This window comes from Peromyscus maniculatus, chromosome 6 (genome assembly GCF_049852395.1).
Source record: "Peromyscus maniculatus bairdii isolate BWxNUB_F1_BW_parent chromosome 6, HU_Pman_BW_mat_3.1, whole genome shotgun sequence".
NCBI classification, from domain to species: domain Eukaryota; kingdom Metazoa; phylum Chordata; class Mammalia; order Rodentia; family Cricetidae; genus Peromyscus; species Peromyscus maniculatus.
This window is the reverse complement of record NC_134857.1, coordinates 37,627,005-37,639,339: the sequence shown is the minus strand read 5'-3', so window position 1 is coordinate 37,639,339 and position 12,335 is coordinate 37,627,005.

The following is a 12,335-nucleotide window of genomic DNA, read 5'->3' as shown; positions in this document are numbered from 1 at the left end:
GGTCTCCTGCTAAACATGTCCATGGGTTGCTTATACCCATCAAATTGCTATTTATTATCTGCACCAAATTGTTTGCTAACTGATGGAAGAGAAAGCTATTCTATTGCTGTAAGCACAGTAGTTACCAGAAACCTGTGGTTTCATCCATGTGTAGTCCTCATAGTGGCTGCAATTTTCTGAAATATCAAGCATAGCCTGTGGGAACAAGGAATTGCATCAATCATTCACATCCCTCCTTGCGTTCAAAGACGAAGATGATCTTTCCTCCCGTTAGTAAGAAAATGGAGACAGAGAATACCAAAACCTCCATTCTCAGGAGAGAACCTTCTGTTGGACACATGTGTAACACATTGCCCCTGCCTCTGTGTCATGGAAGATGCCTTGTAATTGAATGGGTATCTGTAAGGTTACAGAGAACCTAAGTCTTAGAAGGCAGTGAGTCTGGACTTGACCACCACGCCCAGATCCAGGTGCTGGAGACAGTAGGTTGTACATTCACATTTAAGTCCAGAGTGGAAGGCTTTGTTCTGCAAAGACCAGCAGCAATACTGTCTTCAGGCACACTTTCCCCTCTGCGAGCAACTCAGGCCAGAGTTGGACGCAAGAACAAAAGAGAAGTGCCCTCATGTGCTCCATGGCTGCCCGGGATCAATCTAAACTGGAGATCACCTGTGAAAACATCTGGACTAGGTGCTGAGAGGAGGAAGAAGGCACGACCTGAGCTCATCTAAACTCACCCCTACCGGAAAGGATCTTGTGTCCTTGGCTCAGTCTGCAAACGCAAAGAGAATAGCATTCATTCAGCAGCTGGCAGAACTGAGTGGGCATGTCAAACTCCTACCGTCTCCCACTCCATCACCATGATAGCAACTCCCAGTAGCTGTTCCTTCTTTAATTTTTTTTATTATCAAGACATTTTCTATTCACTTTACATACCAACCACAGATCTCCCTCTCTTCCCTCTTCCCGCCCCCCCCATCTTTACCCCCAACCCATTCCCCATCCATGGGGAGTCAGCAGAGCCTGGCACACTCGACTGAGGCAGGTCCAAGCGCCCCACCCCCACCCCCGCACCAAGGCTGTGCAAGGTGTCATACCCTAGGCACTGGTCTCCAAAAAGCCTGCCCATTCACCAGGGACAGATCCCCATCCCCCTGCCTGGGGGGGCCCCCAAACAGTTCAAGCTAAACAACTGTCTCCTGTATTCAGAGGCCCTAGTCCAGTCCTATGGGGGCTCCACAGCTATTAGTCCACAGTTCGTGGGTTTCCACTAGTGTGGCTGGTCATCTCTGCATGTTTTCCCATCATGATCTCGACGTTCCCTGCCCACAGAATCTCTCCTCTCTCTCATCGATTGGATTCCCAGAGCTCAGCCTGGTGCCCGGCCATGGATCTCTGCATCTACTTTCATCAGTCACTGGATAAAGGCTCTATGATAACAGTTAGGGTATTCACTAGTCCGGTCCCCAGAGTGGACCAGTCCAGGCACCCTCTCGACCATTGCCAGTAGTCCAAGGTGGGGTCATCTTTGTGGATTCCCGAGAACTTCCCCAGCACACTGCCTCTTCCTAGTACCATGATGTCTTCATTTATCATGGTATCTCTTCCTTCACTGCATTAAAGATGTCTCAGGCCATCGTATCTCCAGCTTATGTTAGGAAGGGAGCTCTTGTCGCCACATGACCAGCTTTCTTCAGGAATCCACACGCAGTTCTCATGGGGCAGGCGAGGAAAGAGGAAAACTGTGAGTTTACTCTCCTCACTGCAGAAACTGGGAGATGTAAGTCAGCCCTATACTCCACAGGGGCAAAAGAGATCTACATGTGTATAAGGATTACATCTTTGATGGTGTCTCATCGTGAAGGATAAATTTGATCAGTACTTACCAGTTCTCAATTACTTGATCCATCTTTGCTGTTTCTGGCATATCTTGATAACACTTTTCAAATGATTTACTTCTAGAGATTAATCTCTTCTGAACTGAACATTACTTTATGAATAAAAGGCATGCTAATGACTTATGTCTTAGAACATATCATAAAACTATAGAATGTGGTGTGATGAAAATTCTGAGCTCTGCCAGATATGCAGCTCACTTCATGGAAACCAATGCTCTGTGATTCGTCCAATGCTATGGAGGAATTTTTTAAAATTTAAAACAAGTGGACAGGAGACTGGGGAGATGGCTCTGTTGGTAAAGGGCGGTGTGCAAGTGTGAAGACCCAAGTCCCCATTTCCATGGATTCCATGGAAATATGAACCTGGCGGAGTGTGTAACCCTAGACCTCCTATACGGAGGTGGAGACAGGAGCAAGCTTGCAGGCCAACTAACCTGGTGCACACCATAGCAAACAAGATACCCTCTCTCAAACAAGGTAGACATCTGATGTTGTCCTCTGACCTCCACATGTGTGCTGTGGTTTACACATGCACTCACACACATGCATGTGCATGCATAAACACAAAAAAGTCTCTAGCAGCAAGAATCCACTCTGTTGGATGTATGATACTCAGGGCATTTGAGAAAGAAGCTAGAATGTTGCTCACAAGCTGCAGTTTTCCCTGAGAATGACACTATCTTAGGATGATTAGGGGCAATAGGAAGGGGTCACAGGATTTGAGCCTTGGAAATAATGAGACAGAATTTCATTTCGGCCTTCACTCTATCCCTCCTACTCCTGCCTCAGGCACTGAAGGCAGGAGCTGGGAAGGTGGGAAAAGTGGCATGTCTTTTGGAGACGAACAATCTGATGCAGTGGTTGTGACATTTAGGGCAAGAACCGTATCAGTGACGGTGCCTAAAGCTGAGTGACTCATCAAACCAGAGTACACAGTAGAGCACTGCCCTGCTGTCTAGTCCCATGGCTGTCCTTACAACATGCTGTCACAGTCCTAGCCTTCTGTTGACCGTGTCTACAGGACTCACTGCAGCAACCTTTTCTGGCCATTTAGTTTCCTCTTCCCCATTCCAGCTTTTCTGAAATGAGGTGGCTGATGTCACTGTCCTGCATCTAATCCCTCCATCACATCACTGCGTGGATAAAGTACGAGGCATGTAAATTCATCACTGGCCAGATCCTGACAAGCACCAGGCTAAGGTAGCCCACATCTCCATTCTGTTTCCTTACAGACTATCCTGGCCTTTTATAAAATGCTTCCTACTTCCTGGTGCCACGTGGCCATCTCTAAGGTAGATAATTCCTTAAGACTAGTCTTTGGCTTTTGCTCTCCTGTAAGCCTCTGATACTTGTTTTACAAGGACAATTGAAGGTCAAAGCATCTGTCTCCCCTCCTCGATCACAACAGGACACATCTCATCCCCTGCGCTCAGCATCTGAATACATGCTAGAAATTCAATGATGTTTTATTTAACAAATGAAAGGACTATATTTTTTTATAGACAGTTGCTGGCCCTTAATTGAACCAGTTATGAAGTGAGGTACATGGGGAATATAAAGATTTTCCAAGTACATTTAGATAAAATGAGGTTCAAAGGAAAAACCCACAGTGGGAGGCAAGGCTAGATATGACCAGCATGCTGTACAGAGTGAGACTCTCCACGGTTCTTACACTTGTACATAAGAAGCTAGAGGACAAAGGAAGATTTGACCGGAGGCCTGAAATAAACGGTTTTTTAAAAGTGAGAATAGAGAGTCAGAATCAAGGTTTTTTAAAAATCTTTTTTTTTTTTTTTTTTTTTTTTGCCTTTACATATGTCAAATCTGTTTTAGGGGGAAGATTTTCCTTCAATAAGGCATTGTCCTGAATTGCCGTTTACTATGAGACAGCACACCTACTTTAATGTACTCAGATTCACTTGCTTTTGAAATGTATAAACCAAAGCCCCTTTAATGGCATCATTTTTTTTCCCCACCAAACCTGAAAACAATCACTTTGCAATGATCTAAAGGACCAGATATCGGACTTTGTGGCAGAATCGTAGAAGGGACATTGTCACTGGGACCTTGGAACTCGAATGACCTAGAAAAGCTATTTGTGCTCATGGAGAACAGTCAAGCCACAAAGGCCAGAGCAGCCAGACCGAGCTCAAGAGAACTGCCGTCCCGAGGGTGTGGAGACAGCAATGGGCATGGACTTTTAAACTGTAGGGAGGACTCCTGCAGGGTACGGTAGGGAAGTTTCCAGGACAGAGCAAAACAGGCCTTCTCACCAGAACTACATAGAGCTCAGCATTGGGCTTTGATAGCTCTGCGATTTTCTCTCAAAGCCTGCATTTTATGGATAGTTATTTTAAATTATGGAAATAATAAATGAGGCCCAATGCCGAGTGGCTTAAAACATCAGAGCATCTTGTTTGTGCACATCTTTTAGAGCAGGGATTCATGCACTCACAATAGCAATTTCTGGTTTTTCAACTCTGCCAATTGGGACACCTGTTTTTAGACATGTTAATGACATGGACACCACCCTGGAAGTAAACTACTTCAGTTAAGCCCATATTTCTGTTTATCTAGATCCTGGGGAAATTAGCCTAACTTTTAAGGAAACATCATAGACTGCAACAGCTACCATCTCTAACATCTGGATTCTCAGTTAATCAATTTCAGAGTGATGGATTGGAATCAGCCAGGTTTCTAATTACTGGAATGTAGTTGAGGGGAAAAGATTATTCTTTTAAGCTCTGATTTTATCCAACTGCAAATGGAAAGGTAGGCTAGAAAAGTATGAGAGGGATGAAGAGTCTACCTTGGAGGCATGTTTTCCAAGCTGTGTACTGAGGGACCTTTCTGCTTCTTGAGATACTGAAAGGATGGAAATGTGTGGGAGTTATTCTGTGGGCAAATGAGCCAAAGTTGGGACAATTTAAATGCATTTTCCATTGCAACTCCCATAGCCTTGGACAGGCTGACAAATTGTGGAAGGCACAGTAAGAACCCCTCAGACCCCACTAGCTATGTTTTGAAACGCACCCATTTTGGTGTTTATCCTGTGGATGACAGAGACAGAGACACAGTTAGAGAGGGGAGGAGAGAGAGAGAGAGAGAGAGAGAGAGAGAGAGAGAGAGAGAGAGAGAGAGAGAAGAGATCATTCCAATATCGGGGTGATGCTTCTAAGTGGAAGTGTGAGTTTGAGGGCTCCTAACCAGGTTTCTGTGTGCTTTCTTTTTTTGAGTCTCTTTATATACAAATCTTTCTCCCATTTCTCCTCCAGAAGAACCAAATCTGCCTACATCCTGGTCCTAGAGGCTCTCCCCATGCCCACTAGCTGGTTCTTTGTTCTAATCCTGTAGTTGGCTCTCCTAAGAAACCTTCACACATCCACTCCTGTCTTCATGTGTGTTTATAGGAAGATCCTAAACTAATGCAACAACCCGAGGAGAAGAGTTAGAAAGCTTTGGAGATTCAATCCATGGCCCATTGGTTCCACTAATTCATTAATTCTGAGACTGTGGTGAGACAGAGCCTCACAGCAGAGGAGCTTGTGGAAGAGATTCCTAGTGTCGTGGCAGAGAAAGAGACAGACAAGGATGGAGAACAGGAGGGGGAGGGGCAGAGAAAAAGAGGTAGAGGGACTGGGAGAGGGAGAAGGGAGAGAGAGAGAGAGAGAGAGAGAGAGAGAGAGAGAGAGAGAGAGAGAGAGAGAGAGAGAGAGAAGGAAGGAGGGAGAGGGAGAGAGGGGAAGAATGAAGACCTACTTCTCCAGCTAGGTGAAAGTTTCTACTTCCTCCATAAATAGTGTAACCAGCAAGGCACCAAGCACTCAGCACAAGCCCATGAGCCTGGATAGTTCATGTTCAAATGACATCATTCCACTCCTGACCCCTAGGGGCTCATGGTCATCTCTCAATACACTCTGCCTTCCAGTTTTTGAGAGTACAAACAGTTCTAACATTCAGTATTTTTTTTTTTTTTTTTTTTTTTTGGTTTTTTCGAGACAGGGTTTCTCTGTGTAGCTTTGCGCCCTTCCTGGAGCTCACTTGGTAGCCCAGGCTGGCCTCGAACTCACAAAGATCCGCCTGCCTCTGCCTCCCGAGTGCTGGGATTAAAGGCGTGCGCCACCACGCCCGGCTACTAACATTCAGTATTTTAATTCTAACATCTTTTCCCAGACTCGAGACAAATTCTTAGTTGCGAACCATAATAAAGTAAAAGTTCCATACTTTTAACACATAATGACATAGAATAAATATTATTCTCACTCCAAATGGAAGGGTGGGGGACTAGGATCAAAGTAAAAAACAAACCCAGCAGGCAAAACGTTCAGTTCTGTAGCTCCATGTCTGCCCATATGGCCTTGCATTTGCCTCCACTCACGGCCTGGTTTTCCTCTGCAGGCTTCCACGTTCCTGGCATTTCCAACTTTCTGGCAACTGCAGTGCATCTCTACCCTCAGTCTCACAGCCCCATCCTGTAAGAGACTCCCTGCATGTCATGAGAGACATGACTTCTCAGGCCTTAAGAAAAAAATCAGAGTAGAATCATCTATGACCCTATAATTCTTGCATTGTGTACTTCTGGGAAAACATCACTGTGTTGATGATGCCATGGTCTGCTACCAACTTGAACAACATCTAGGTGTCTTAGATTGTAACTGTATCAGCCCCTAACTGTTTGAGAGGCTGAGCATGATGGCACAAATCTGAGAAAACAACTTCAAGATGCCTTTAGTAAGCAGGATACATCCGAGGTATTCTTTCCTCAGAGGAAGATTTAAAATAAAAGTTTATTGGTTTGTACCACGGATTGCTTCAGGGGTGAAGCCGGATCAGTTCTTGAGTTACCTTCAAGTCAGTTCCTAATGCCTCTATGCACCACACGAAGCTTTTTAAAAATGGCTTGTGGGATACATGTTCCTTAGCAGCCAACTTTGCACTTGCTTTTCTGACCACACTTTAAGATTTTCAACTCTTCTCTGGTTTTTGGCTCTCAGTTTTCTCTATAACCTTGACTAAAAGCAACCAGTAATAACCATGCCATATTACAAATACCAGGCTGATTTGAAATGGCCTCTGCTGGACTATGTACTCAGTCACCTTTAAACTCAGCCTCCCACAAAGTCTCAGGATACAGACAAATCCTAGGGAAGTTCTTTGCCAGAATGTATAATGAATGGTTTCTATTTCAGTTCCCAATAGAGTCTTCATATACTCATTACGCAGGATTCTGTCAGAAAAGTCCACCAGAAACCTTGTGAGCACTGTCCACATTCCTCCTCATATTCTGAGTTCATATCAGAATTGCCCATTAGATGCTACTTACAGCTTAGGAGCTTACACACAAGATGCATGTAAGATGAAGATCAGATCAGGATATCTCCTGTGTTCATTCAATTTAAAACAGACTTAAAAACAACTTGTTCATGATTTAAATAGAATCGATGAAATGCCCTCTTGATTTTTCATCAGTCTTGACTTGGATCTTTTCAATTGCAGTTTTTCTCTTTTTTTGTTTGAATTTCTCCAAATTGACCTAGAATTGTGCCTTCTAGGACTCCTCAGTTGTCTGAGAGTTTTCTAGGAGGTATAAGAGCTGGAACATCTCCCACACTTGCCCAGGGGAATGCATCTGTCTTTTTTGTCTTGCCTCCTGTACAGTTACGCACTCCGAGACCCTTGAAGTCCTCACACAAACTGAATCCAGCCTCTGAGAAAATTCCAGGGGAAAGACAACCCGAAAGGCCAAAAGTGTTCCTCTTTCTGTTATAAATCTCTCTAGAAATACTGAGAAGGAAGGGCACACCAAAGTCCGAGGTGCAGATCTTGCATGAGGATTTATTCAACATCATTTCCTTTTATATTTATTAGAGTTGACTTGTTTGAGTCGTTTAGAAAAATGAAAAATCGAGCAAATGAAACTCATCATTAGCTTTTCCTTCTAGCACAACTGACCGCAGGAGAAATCAGATGCAAGCATGAATATGCACAGAATGCATCAAAGCCTGGGATTAGGCCAGTTCCTCACAGACCATGTTATCCTGTTATTGTAGCTCCCAGAGGGAGAGAAATGTGTCCTCATTTAAAAGCCACTCGATTCACCCAAATGTGCTTCAGACACCACATCAATACTTCTATGCAATCATTTTTAAATTGGAGAACTAATTTAAACTGCAGGCATAATTAAAATTAATAGCATAACATTTTTTGAAACACTAGGTGTCTGAGAAAATGATCACTCTAGGTTGCTGTGAACTGGTTACAGATTGACTTCAAAATGGCTCTGAGGATCTCGTGGTCAGCTTGGGTCCTGACCTTGACTGACCTGTCACTGAGGATCTCATGGTCAGCTTGGGTCCTGACCTTGACTGACCTGTCACTGAAGATCTCATGGTTAGCTTGGGTCCTAACCTTGACTGACTTGTCACTGAGGATCTCATGGTCAGCTTGGGTCCTGACCTTGACTGACTTGTCACTGAGGATCTCATGGTCAGCTTGGGTCCTGACCTTGACTTAGAGTCACACCTGCCTTTCAGTAGCTGACTACACTCTCATGGAAGCCATGAAAAGTCTAATTTGCTTCTTCTTTTTTCAAATTAGGGGTTTAGCATTTCAAATTAAACAAGGCTGTCTCTCTTATAGGGAGAACAGGCCTTAAAAACAGTTTGCGCAATTCAGAAAGTCCCACTTAACATTTACTAACTTCATCTAGATTTAATGTTATTTCCGATCCTTTGGAAAAGTTCAAATCAAGAATTAATCTCTTTGTTTCTCCTTTCATGAATGACTTGCACAATATCAAAAATATATCTAAATAGCTTTCCAACATCTTGTCCAAAGCAACAAGATTCTTCATCAATGTTCTTGAGAGTGGGTTATGTTAATGACAACTGTGGTGTTACAGGAATTTAGAATTATTTGTTTTTGTTGACAACACTCTTTAAATAGTAATATTGGAGGGAAATTCAGAATCAGACAGATCTATGCATATGTACACCATTCTCTGTAGGCATGGCTCTGTCTTTGGTCAGATACACATTGGTATACACATTGGTAGAATAACATGCAATTAGTTACCTTCCTCAAATACAGAGTTTACTTTTTCTGAGTTAGGTAGATTAAGCCCTGAACACAAGGCCACTGCAGCATCATCCAAACATCTGCAGTCTAGCTTCATCCTCACTCCCAAGCACCTGTTGCTCCATCTTATTCTGTCCGCTCCATCTTTAGTTCTGTCCTCCTATTTTGGCCAAACCCAAAACCTTACCAGCTTGTCACATTTTCACAAAATCTAATTATGTGTTTTCCAGCTGATTGCAGGAGCTATCTATCAGGCTGTAGAAATCTACAGAGCTGCGGTGTCTGTGCACAAATGGAGGGTTATAGGTCTAGATAACAAATGGACCTCCAGGAGAAGAGATGATGGATGGAAAGGGGATAAACAGAATTAGGAAGCACAGAGAGTGGGATACTGGGTAGTCACAGCCCAAGGGTTGAAGAGAAGAGTGTTTCCTGAAGAACTCACATGAACGAGCCATCCTGGAGTACAGGTTAATATCTATTATGCTTTCAGACTGTTGGTAATGATCCAGCCCTGAGAACACCAGGACAAATTAAGCTTGCTTCTGCACCGCACCCCCCCCTCAAGGAACTTGGGGGCCAGTGTACTTAATCACTAAACCTCATTTTCTTAGATTTCAAATAAAGGTAAGTGTGTTCCTTAAGGGTTGTTATGAGCATGTAATAAGCTAATATACACTATGTTATCTGGCACACAGCTGGTCCTTGACACATGCTGTTATCTTTGGCTTCTTGAGATCCACAATTCTACCTGTCATTTAGAGAGCATTAACAGCTCCATTGTGACCAGTATTGACCATTTTTCAAAATTAGCTCCATATTATTATTACTACTACTGTTGCATTAATGTTTATAAACCTATCCAGAATTCATGTGAAGAAAGTGTTCACTTGATAAAAGGGAGATGCATAGACCCTATCTTATATACGGGTTACAGATCTGGTTCCCAATCCCAAGGTAAGCACCGTGAATTCATGTAATGTCTCTGGAAAAAATAAAGGCATCCACTTCTTCCATCCTTCCAAAATTGAAGGGATAACATTCACTCTGCTCTGTATCTATCTCTCAGGGGATGGCTGAGATGGCCCCTGCTGGAGCTGTTCAGAATTAGGTTATATGTTGTCCCCATTTAGGCAAGACCGGGAAACTACATTTTGTTGTCTTTAAGGGTCACTGTGTCACAGTGCACTTATGAAAACACTAAAACAATCATCATGTCTGTGGTTAACTGCCAACATTATTTTCAGGACAGATATCATAATTGTGATATCATAAGAGTAACCAAAGATTTCCATGCAATGTATCACAAAGATAAAGCTTTAACTACTGACTGTTCTGTGGATAAGAACACTCTAAATTTACTTATAAAAAGCTTTACATATCTAGAAAAGGACAGACCAGGGGACTATGAGCCTTAACTATACAAGGTTGGATCCTAGGATAATGTACAAAGATAACAATGGTGTTAATTATTTTCTGCTGTTGGCATGTGGAGATTACTAATGATAAGCTTAATTTTGACATTTTGGGGCTGCAGCAGGGTTTATAATCTCACGTTTTTAAAATATTTACTTTACAGCTTTAAGTCCCCAAATAAGGATGGATATTTTATAGAAACATCAGTGGCTGAGATAATTAAATAGTGTTCGCTCTCTGCCACACAGAGACAGAATTAATACTTGCTCTTCATCACAAAAGAATCCTTTTCAGGTGAATTTTCTATAATGGAAGCATTGCTGATATTCACTTTTTATCAAGGAGGTTTCAGCTCTAAGAACTGGATCTACACTGTATCTAGCCATCTTGCCTGAGACCTTTGATCTTCAGGGGAAGCAATTTTCTGCTGCTTTAGAGCCAGATGGTATAGATGCAATGGTAGTTGAGCCTGTAGACTTTGAGGTTTCTAGAGTGTTCCTGGCAGATGATTGGACAGGAGGTGGCACTTTTTCCTACATAGCCTTGAAATGTCTTTGGTGTGGTAAATCAATCACATAATCAACAAGTGTTATTGAAGGTATCATCATTGTTATCAAGATACTAAGCATTTGCTCTGTATATGAAGAGCACACGTTATCTTTGTCATGGGCAAAATAATTTTAAGATATGGATTAGGTCTTGTGAAAACAGATATGAATCAAGGAAAATAAGACAAACCAGATAAAGCTTTATATGGCAACAATACACAGATTGGCACTCTGACTAACCTTCTTCTGGATTCTACGATACACTTAATAAAAAGAATAAGGACTGGTCTTTGTGCTTAGGGAAAGCTCAGTTTAACTAAGGGATAGGCTTAACATATCACAGTACAATAACCACAGGCTACCATAGAAAGGTGAGTTATGAGATGCATGGAAGGAAAGAAAGGGGAAGCACTGTGACCTCAGCAGTCTATTCAACTTCACAGAGCCAGGAAAGGAGGCTTCAGCGTGTGATATTATGAACCTTAACGGCTCACTGCAAAAAATAAACTTTAATCCCAGAATAATGGGATGATAGATACAAATGGTAAAAGTGGAGGGATGCTTTACCAAACACTGGAGGTCAAGAACCTCTTGGGTAGACAGTGGGAAGAAAGATGAGCTTCTGGTTCCAGGTGCAAAGATTCTGCCATCTTGGGAAACTTTGAGAGCTGACTTCTGTGGGGATATACTGTGTACCCTAATAAACTTTGCCTGAAGATCAGAGGACAGAACAAGCCACTAGATTAAGCATAGAAGCCAGACAGTGGTGGCATGCTGTGGGATGATCTGTATGTTAAATTGCTCTGATTGGTTAATAAATAAAACACCGATTGGCTAGTGGCCAGGCAGGAAGTATAGGCGAGACTAACAGAGAGAATTCTGGGAAGTGGAAGGCAGAGGAAGGAGAGACTGCCAGCCGCCACCATGACAAGCAACATGTGAAGACGTCGGTAAATTACGAGCCACATGGCAAAGTATAGATTTATGGGAATGGATTAATTTAAGCTGTAAGAACAGTTAGTAAGAAGCCTGCCACGGCCATACAGTTTGTAAGCAATATAAGTCTCTGTGTTTACTTGGTTGGGTCTGAGCGGCTGTGGGACTGGCAGGTTACAAAGATTTGTCCTGACTGTGGGCAAGGCAGGAAAACTCTAGCTACAAATGGCACATATCTTTAATCCTAGCACTCAGGAGGCAGAGATCTGTCTGGATCTCTGTGAGTTCAAAGCCACCCTGACTACATGAGATTGATTCAGTCTAGGAGAGAAACAGAGCCAGGCAGTGGAGACATACACCTTTAATCCTAGCACTCAAGAGTTCACGCCTTTAATCCCAGTATGTGGGAAGTCACACGCCTTCAATCCCAGCAATAGGAAGTAAGCAATATGGTAAGCAA